The following is a 10,000-nucleotide window of genomic DNA, read 5'->3' on the forward strand; positions in this document are numbered from 1 at the left end:
CAGATCGGTGTGTAGGTAAAGGGTGTGTGTGAGGACTTAAGTATGTTATTGACAGATCGGTGTGTAGGTAAAGGGTGTGTGTGAGGACTTAAGTATGTTATTGACAGATCGGTGTGTAGGTAAAGGGTGTGTGTGAGGACTTAAGTATGTTATTGACAGATCGGTGTGTAGGTAAAGGGTGTGTGTGAGGACTTAAGTATGTTATTGACAGATCGGTGTGTAGGTAAAGGGTGTGTGTGAGGACTTAAGTATGTTATTGACAGATCGGTGTGTAGGTAAAGGGTGTGTGTGAGGACTTAAGTATGTTATTGACAGATCGGTGTGTAGGTAAAGGGTGTGTGTGAGGACTTAAGTATGTTATTGACAGATCGGTGTGTAGGTAAAGGGTGTGTGTGAGGACTTAAGTATGTTATTGACAGATCGGTGTGTAGGTAAAGGGTGTGTGTGAGGACTTAAGTATGTTATTGACAGATCGGTGTGTAGGTAAAGGGTGTGTGTGAGGACTTAAGTATGTTATTGACAGATCGGTGTGTAGGTAAAGGGTGTGTGTGAGGACTTAAGTATGTTATTGACAGATCGGTGTGTAGGTAAAGGGTGTGTGTGAGGACTTAAGTATGTTATTGACAGATCGGTGTGTAGGTAAAGGGTGTGTGTGAGGACTTAAGTATGTTATTGACAGATCGGTGTGTAGGTAAAGGGTGTGTGTGAGGACTTAAGTATGTTATTGACAGATCGGTGTGTAGGTAAAGGGTGTGTGTGCTTCTCAGGGGATCCGTGTAAGTGATATGCGAGCATGGAGACAGCACTGGAACCATCAGCTGTATAAAGCTCTGGAACATCAGTACCAAGTGGGCCTGGAGGCCCTCAACAAAAACCTGCCCGAAATACACGTAGACCTCATCTTCAAGTGAGTCCCTGAAACACACGTAGACCTCAATCTTCAAGTGAGTCCCTGAAACACACGTAGACCTCAATCTTCAAGTGAGTCCCTGAAACACACGTAGACCTCATCTTCAAGTGAGTCCCTGAAACACACGTAGACCTCATCTTCAAGTGAGTCCCTGAAACACACGTAGACCTCAATCTTCAAGTGAGTCCCTGAAACACACGTAGACCTCATCTTCAAGTGAGTCCCTGAAACACACGTAGACCTCATCTTCAAGTGAGTCCCTGAAACACACGTAGACCTCAATCTTCAAGTGAGTCCCTGAAACACACGTAGACCTCAATCTTCAAGTGAGTCCCTGAAACACGCGTAGACCTCATCTTCAAGTGAGTCCCTGAAACACACGTAGACCTCATCTTCAAGTGAGTCCCTGAAACACACGTAGACCTCAATCTTCAAGTGAGTCCCTGAAACACACGTAGACCTCAATCTTCAAGTGAGTCCCTGAAACACGCGTAGACCTCAATCTTCAAGTCCCAGAAACACACGTAGACCTCAATCTTCAAGTAAATTTTCTTTGTGCTTTATTTGAAGTTGCCGCTTGCTGAGTGAGTGTGTGTGTGTGTGTGTGTGTGTGTGTGTGTGTGTGTGTGTGTGTGTGTGTGTGTGTGTGTGTGTGTGTGTGTGTGTGTGTGTGTGTGTGTTGCGTGCAGACAGGGCCGCCTGCAGTTCCGTCCGGCATTCGAGGAGATCCGAGCGAAGTACTACCGGGAGATGAAGCGTTTCATCGGCATCCCCAACCAGTTCAGGGGCGTGAGTGAACCGGGGGAGGAGCCTATCTTCAGCGCCATGATCGAGCACAACGCCCGCGACTTCCTCCCCGTCTACGGCAAAGCCGAGCAGCTCTTCGAAAGGCTGCTCCGCGTACAGGACACGTTCCGGGTGAGCGGAGGGGACGGGGAACTGCACTGATAAACTGATAATAATAAAGAGCGTGTTTAAAAGGACAAGTAATTACAGAGAGCTTACGAGGACTTCTCTGAACTTCACACCGTCATTCTACTCCACTTCCTCTTCTCCACCCTCCACTTCCTGTGTTCTCTCAGTGTTTCTGGGGACGCTCCTGTCTGAAGCTCCCCACCATGTTTCGTGATGACGTTTGGCAGCTCGGCCCTGTTGCTAGATTTTTGTTCAGTATCGCAGTTGCCCATAAGAATAACTTGCACGTCGTAGCTCCTGACAGAGGGCACACAGCAACACAACTAATGCACTAGACATTTGTCTGCATACAGCCGTATTTAGCAGTAGACAGTCAAGTGGTGGTGTTCTTATTTATACACATTCATGAGATCAACATTTTAACTGATAAATATAGGAAGTATTGCACTTTAAGTTTTAGGTTAGGTTATAGGTTAGGTTGTGCCGTGGAGTGGGAGTGTCCCCAGTCTGTGCTCTGACCTGCAGAAGTTCCCCTGTGTGGGGCATTCATCTGTCAGTGCTACACAGGGAGGGGTTAGTGCTGCTGGGGAGAACAGACGGGCAGTCCCTCCTGTTCATGCTTAAATGGCTACGTTTCACTTGCGTGGCTGTGAGTCCCAAGTGTGTGAATCTGTGTGCGGTGCAGTCCCGTGTGTGTGTGTGTGTGTGTGTGAGTAGACACATAGATGTGTGTGTGTATGTGTGTGTGTGTGTGTGTGTGTGTGTGTGAGTAGACACATAGATGTGTGTGTGTATGTGTGTGTGTGTGTGTGTGTGAGTAGACACATAGATGTGTGTGTGTGTGTGTGTGTGTGTGTGTGTGTGTGTGTGTGTGTGTGTGTGTGTGTGTGTGTGTGTGTGTGTGTGTGTGTGTGAGTAGACACATAGATGTGTGTGTGTGTGTGTGTGTGTGAGGCCTTTCAGTTCTCCTTTGGTCCTTCAACTCTACTGTGGTTCTCAGTTTCTGTGTTCAGGTTGAATGTACCACGGTCTGTCTTTCTGTATTTAGTCTCAAATTTCTACCTCCAAATTTTCACATATTTCGCTTCTCTATCTGCTCGACTGAGAGCTCAAACCACATCAGTCATTGGTGTAGCAGTGTTGCATGCTTCATCAGGGCTTCATCCATGGTTCCTTAATTCAGTTAATGGTCTTTGCAGACCTTCCTTACTCTTGATCTGTGCAGTGGGGCGGAGCAGACTGCTTAAGGGGCGGGGTATGCTAATGAGACTGCCCGTCTATGTCTACTGTGGCTGTGTGAGAAGGGGCGGAGCATTCTAATGAGACTGTGCTGTGGGAGTCTGTGTTGTGAGAGTCTGCTGTGTTGTGAGAGTCTGCTGTGCTGTGAGAGTCTGCTGTGTTGTGGGGGTCTGTGCTGTGAGAGTCTGTGCTGTGGGGGTCTGTGCTGTGGGATTATATGTTGTGAAAGTCTGCTGTGATGTGGGGTTCTGTGCTGTGAGAGTCTGTGTTGTGAGAGTCTGCTGTACTGTGAGTGTCTGTGCTGTGGGGGTCTGTGCTGTGAGAGTCTGTTGTGTTGTGGGGGTCTGTGCTGTGGGGGTCTGTGCTGTGGGATTCTGTGTTGTAAAAGTCTGCTGTGTTGTGGGGGTCTGTGCTGTGAGCGTCTGTGCTGTGGGGGTCTGTGCTGTGAGCGTCTGTGCTGTGGGGGTCTGTGCTGTGGGATTCTGTGTTGTGAAAGTGCTGTGATGTGGGGGTCTGCTGTGAGAGTCTGTGTTGTGAGAACCTGTGTTGTGAGAGTCTGCTGTGATGTGGGGGTCTGTGCTGTGAGTCTGTGTTGTGAGAGTCTGCTGTGTTGTGGGGGTCTGTGCTGTGAGTCTGTGCTGCGGGGGTCTGTGCTGTGAGTCTGTGATGTGGGGGACTGTGCTGTGAGTCTGTGATGTGGGGGACTGTGCTGTGAGTCTGTGATGTGGGGGACTGTGCTGTGAGTCTGATGTGGGGGACTGTGCTGTGAGTCTGATGTGGGGGACTGTGCTGTGAGTCTGTGATGTGGGGGTCTGTGCTGTGAGTCTGTGATGTGGGGGTCTGTGCTGTGAGTCTGTGATGTGGGGGACTGTGCTGTGAGTCTGATGTGGGGGACTGTGCTGTGAGTCTGTGCTGCGGGGGTCTGTGCTGTGAGTCTGTGATGTGGGGGTCTGTGCTGTGAGTCTGTGATGTGGGGGTCTGTGCTGTGAGTCTGTGATGTGGGGGACTGTGCTGTGAGTCTGATGTGGGGGACTGTGCTGTGAGTCTGTGATGTGGGGGACTGTGCTGTGAGTCTGTGATGTGGGGGTCTGTGCTGTGAGTCTGTGATGTGGGGGTCTGTGCTGTGAGTCTGTGATGTGGGGGACTGTGCTGTGAGTCTGATGTGGGGGACTGTGCTGTGAGTCTGTGATGTGGGGGTCTGTGCTGTGAGTCTGTGATGTGGGGGACTGTGCTGTGAGTCTGTGATGTGGGGGACTGTGCTGTGAGTCTGTGATGTGGGGGACTGTGCTGTGAGTCTGTGATGTGGGGGACTGTGCTGTGAGTCTGTGATGTGGGGGACTGTGCTGTGAGTCTGTGTTGTGGGGGTCTGTGCTGTGAGTCTGTGATGTGGGGGACTGTGCTGTGAGTCTGTGATGTGGGGGACTGTGCTGTGAGTCTGTGATGTGGGGGTCTGTGCTGTGGGATCGTCCTCTGCTGCTGATTAGACACTAGAGCTTGATTGAGGGGATTGAAAACATCATTCAGACAGTGTGACTTTGGTACCATGGCCCAGATAAATGTCTCAGGGGACGTCAGGTGTAATTACAATAAGTAAAGGTCAGTGTTAATGAGTCTAATTAAGTGTGTATGTGCGTATACACAGGAGTGGGTGGTGCTGGGGCAGGTGGATATGGAAGCTCTGGTAGAAACACACCTGCACAATGTACAAGACTGGGAGAGAAACTTCAAAGCCCTCAAAGCAAAGGGCAAAGAGTCTGAACGCCTACCCAGGTGAGCCACGCACACGCCATGCACACGCCACCTGCACGCCGCCCGCTCACCACACACACGCCACGCACACGCCACACGCACGCCACACACATGCACAAGCACAAACGCAATTTTTGGTGATGTGATCTTTCTTTGAGTGATTGTGTGTGTGTGTGTGTGTGTGTGTGTGTGTGTGTGTTTGTACATGCCTGCAGCATGGAGAAAGTGGACTGTGTGACGGTGAACTGTGAGCCCGTGAGGGCTGTTATTGATGATCTAATCCAGAAGCTCTTTGACACTCTTCTGCTGTCTCTGCGAAAATCCATCCAGGGTGAGAAACAAAGAACAGCTCAAACACTGCATTAAACACTGGAAACACTCACATCACTTAACTCAAACACTGCATGAAACACTGTGTTAAACACTAGAAACACTCACATCACTTAACTCAAACACTGCATGAAACACTGTGTTAAACACTAGAAACACTCACATCACTTAACTCAAACACTGCATTAAACACTGTGTTAAACACTGGAAATGCTCACATCACTTAACTTAAACACTGCATTAAACACTGTGTTAAACACTGGAAACACTCACATCACTTAACTCAAACACTGCATTAAACACTGTGTTAAACACTGGAAACACTCACATCACTTAACTCAAACACTGCATTAAACACTGTGTTAAACACTGGAAACACTCACATCACTTAACTCAAACACTGTACACACACACACACACACACACACACACACACACACTGCTCAACTCTTAGCTCTTTCATTGAAGAAACCATTTCAAGCAATGAAGAAATGAAACACTCATTCTGCAGGAAGTCAGCGATGAACATTTCACTTATAGGAGACGGTGGTGCCATCTGCTGGACACGTTTGCCGTTGCGCATAGAGCATCAGATACGAACCAGGCTGGGAATGTGTGTCTTTATCTTCAGGTCACATCCAGGCCATAGAGTCCTTCGTCAGTGGCGCCCTGGAGATGTTGTCCATCCGACCAGAAAGTATAGAAGAGATCGGCGAAGCCAACGTGCGCCACAGTCAGCTACAGGCTCAGAAACCTGAGGTACACAAAACAAACTACTGAAGTGTGTGTTTGTACGGATGCTTCCGGTTAAATCACAAGACGACTTCATTACTCACATTAGGTGCACGTTTCTTTTTCAATGCTATTTAATCTAACTGATCTGATGCTGTGGTTCCAAACATGACTACAGCTGTGTAATGATGTGTGTGGTGTTAGTGCGGTAACGTGTCCACTGTCGGGTGTGTAATGATGTGTGTAGTGTTAGTGCGGTAACGTGTCCACTGTCGGGTGTGTAATGATGTGTGTAGTGTTAGTGCGGTAACGTGTCCACTGTCGGGTGTGTAATGATGTGTGTGGTGTTAGTGCGGTAACGTGTCCACTGTCGGGTGTGTAATGATGTGTGTAGTGTTAGTGCGGTAACGTGTCCACTGTCGGGTGTGTAATGATGTGTGTGGTGTTAGTGCGGTAACGTGTCCACTGTCGGGTGTGTAATGATGTGTGTGGTGTTAGTGCGGTAACGTGTCCACTGTCGGGTGTGTAATGATGTGTGTGGTGTTAGTGCGGTAACGTGTCCACTGTCGGGTGTGTAATGATGTGTGTAGTGTTAGTGCGGTAACGTGTCCACTGTCGGGTGTGTAATGATGTGTGTAGTGTTAGTGCGGTAACGTGTCCACTGTCGGGTGTGTAATGATGTGTGTAGTGTTAGTGCGGTAACGTGTCCACTGTCGGGTGTGTAATGATGTGTGTAGTGTTAGTGCGGTAACGTGTCCACTGTCGGGTGTGTAATGATGTGTGTAGTGTTAGTGCGGTAACGTGTCCACTGTCGGGTATGTAATGATGTGTGTAGTGTTAGTGCGGTAACGTGTCCACTGTCGGGTGTGTAATGATGTGTGTAGTGTTAGTGCGGTAACGTGTCCACTGTCGGGTGTGTAATGATGTGTGTAGTGTTAGTGCGGTAACGTGTCCACTGTCGGGTGTGTAATGATGTGTGTAGTGTTAGTGCGGTAACGTGTCCACTGTCGGGTGTGTAATGATGTGTGTAGTGTTAGTGCGGTAACGTGTCCACTGTCGGGTGTGTAATGATGTGTGTAGTGTTAGTGCGGTAACGTGTCCACTGTCGGGTGTGTAATGATGTGTGTAGTGTTAGTGCGGTAACGTGTCCACTGTCGGGTGTGTAATGATGTGTGTAGTGTTAGTGCGGTAACGTGTCCACTGTCGGGTGTGTAATGATGTGTGTAGTGTTAGTGCGGTAACGTGTCCACTGTCGGGTGTGTAATGATGTGTGTGGTGTTAGTGCGGTAACGTGTCCACTGTCGGGTGTGTAATGATGTGTGTAGTGTTAGTGCGGTAACGTGTCCACTGTCGGGTGTGTAATGATGTGTGTGGTGTTAGTGCGGTAACGTGTCCACTGTCGGGTGTGTAATGATGTGTATAGTGTTAGTGCGGTAACGTGTCCACTGTCGGGTGTGTAATGATGTGTGTAGTGTTAGTGCGGTAACGTGTCCACTGTCGGGTGTGTAATGATGTGTGTAGTGTTAGTGCGGTAACGTGTCCACTGTCGGGTGTGTAATGATGTGTGTAGTGTTAGTGCGGTAACGTGTCCACTGTCGGGTGTGTAATGATGTGTGTAGTGTTAGTGCGGTAACGTGTCCACTGTCGGGTGTGTAATGATGTGTGTAGTGTTAGTGCGGTAACGTGTCCACTGTCGGGTGTGTAATGATGTGTGTAGTGTTAGTGCGGTAACGTGTCCACTGTCGGGTGTGTAATGATGTGTGTAGTGTTAGTGCGGTAACGTGTCCACTGTCGGGTGTGTAATGATATGTGTGGTGTTAGTGCGGTAACGTGTCCACTGTCGGGTGTGTAATGATGTGTGTGGTGTTAGTGCGGTAACGTGTCCACTGTCGGGTGTGTAATGATGTGTGTAGTGTTAGTGCGGTAACGTGTCCACTGTCGGGTGTGTAATGATGTGTGTGGTGTTAGTGCGGTAACGTGTCCACTGTCGGGTGTGTAATGATGTGTGTAGTGTTAGTGCGGTAACGTGTCCACTGTCGGGTGTGTAATGATGTGTGTAGTGTTAGTGCGGTAACGTGTCCACTGTCGGGTGTGTAATGATGTGTGTAGTGTTAGTGCGGTAACGTGTCCACTGTCGGGTGTGTAATGATGTGTGTAGTGTTAGTGCGGTAACGTGTCCACTGTCGGGTGTGTAATGATGTGTGTGGTGTTAGTGCGGTAACGTGTCCACTGTCGGGTGTGTAATGATGTGTGTAGTGTTAGTGCGGTAACGTGTCCACTGTCGGGTGTGTAATAATGTGTGTAGTGTTAGTGCGGTAACGTGTCCACTGTCGGGTGTGTAATGATGTGTGTAGTGTTAGTGCGGTAACGTGTCCACTGTCGGGTGTGTAATGATGTGTGTAGTGTTAGTGCGGTAACGTGTCCACTGTCGGGTGTGTAATGATGTGTGTGGTGTTAAGCGGTAACGTGTCCACTGTCGGGTGTGTAATGATGTGTGTAGTGTTAGTGCGGTAACGTGTCCACTGTCGGGTGTGTAATGATGTGTGTAGTGTTAGTGCGGTAACGTGTCCACTGTCGGGTGTGTAATGATGTGTGTGGTGTTAGTGCGGTAACGTGTCCACTGTCGGGTGTGTAATGATGTGTGTGGTGTTAGTGCGGTAACGTGTCCACTGTCGGGTGTGTAATGATGTGTGTGGTGTTAGTGCGGTAACGTGTCCACTGTCGGGTGTGTAATGATGTGTGTGGTGTTAGTGCGGTAACGTGTCCACTGTCGGGTGTGTAATGATGTGTGTAGTGTTAGTGCGGTAACGTGTCCACTGTCGGGTGTGTAATGATGTGTGTGGTGTTAGTGCGGTAACGTGTCCACTGTCGGGTGTGTAATGATGTGTGTAGTGTTAGTGCGGTAACGTGTCCACTGTCGGGTGTGTAATGATGTGTGTGGTGTTAGTGCGGTAACGTGTCCACTGTCGGGTGTGTAATGATGTGTGTGGTGTTAGTGCGGTAACGTGTCCACTGTCGGGTGTGTAATGATGTGTGTAGTGTTAGTGCGGTAACGTGTCCACTGTGGGGTGTGTAATGATGTGTGTAGTGTTAGTGCGGTAACGTGTCCACTGTGGGGTGTGTTGCTCTGCGTTGTTGTGTCCAGGTGCTTCCTCAGTTCCAGCAGGCGGAGGAGAAGAACCGGTTGTTGCGCTCGGTAGCTGGAGGTGGTGTGGACTCCATCAGCTCCCTCAAAGCCAAATGGGACAAGTTTGAACTCATAATGGAGAGCCACCAGCTCATGATCAGAGACCAGGTACACACACACACACACACGCATGAACAGATGTGTAAGTTCGGTTTCAAAATTCTAGTCCTGCCATGTTTTCTAGCAGTTTTATCTCAGATTCATTATTATTTCAGGTTTGGGCTATTGGTCAGATTTAGGAGGTCGGGTCTTGGAGTTTTGTCCATGAGTTTTCGCAGGACGTATGGATCTTCTCCCCTGCTGACGTTGCTCCTCCCCCTCCCCAGGTGGAGGTGATGAAGGGGACCGTGGCCTCCAGAGTGCAGATGTACCTGCAGACGCTGCAGACGTTCAGCGCTCGCTGGGAGCAGCTCAGACCCAGCCATGACATCATTGAGTCAGGTGACCACGAGGCCCTGCGGCGGGCCGTGGAGAGTGTGCGGGAGAGGAGAGCAGAGTTCGAGGAGCTCGAGACCACGCGCAGAAAGCTCACGTAAGCGCGCACACACACACACACACACTATCACAGAGATGAAAAAGCTGTGTATGTGGGTCTACAGCGATTGTATGTGGATATGTTGAGAGGGAGTGTGTGTCAGTGGATGTGTATTTTTTGTGCATGGGTTCTATTTGTGTGTTTGTGTGTGTGTGTGTGTGTGTGATTTATAGGGAGGACTGCGAGCACTTTGAGCTGGATGTTCCCGACTCGTCTCTGGCGTATAACACACTGCAGGATCTGCAGAAGTGTTCGGACATGTGGGCCCTTTATGAGCAGTTTCAGCAGGGCCTGGAGCAGAGCGGCCAGCAGGACTGGATTACGTTCAGGTCAGCACACACACACACACACACACACACACACACACACACACACACACACACACAAATACACACACACACTG

At 49.3% G+C, this 10,000-nt stretch overlaps 1 pseudogene; it reads left to right on the plus strand.

Moving 5' to 3' along the window:
- The window catches only part of LOC143506860 (cytoplasmic dynein 2 heavy chain 1-like), a 38,183-nt pseudogene that overhangs the window by 11,634 nt on the left and 16,549 nt on the right, over positions 1-10,000 (plus strand).

The sequence above is a fragment of the Brachyhypopomus gauderio genome, unplaced genomic scaffold (genome assembly GCF_052324685.1).
Source record: "Brachyhypopomus gauderio isolate BG-103 unplaced genomic scaffold, BGAUD_0.2 sc561, whole genome shotgun sequence".
Classification (NCBI taxonomy): domain Eukaryota; kingdom Metazoa; phylum Chordata; class Actinopteri; order Gymnotiformes; family Hypopomidae; genus Brachyhypopomus; species Brachyhypopomus gauderio.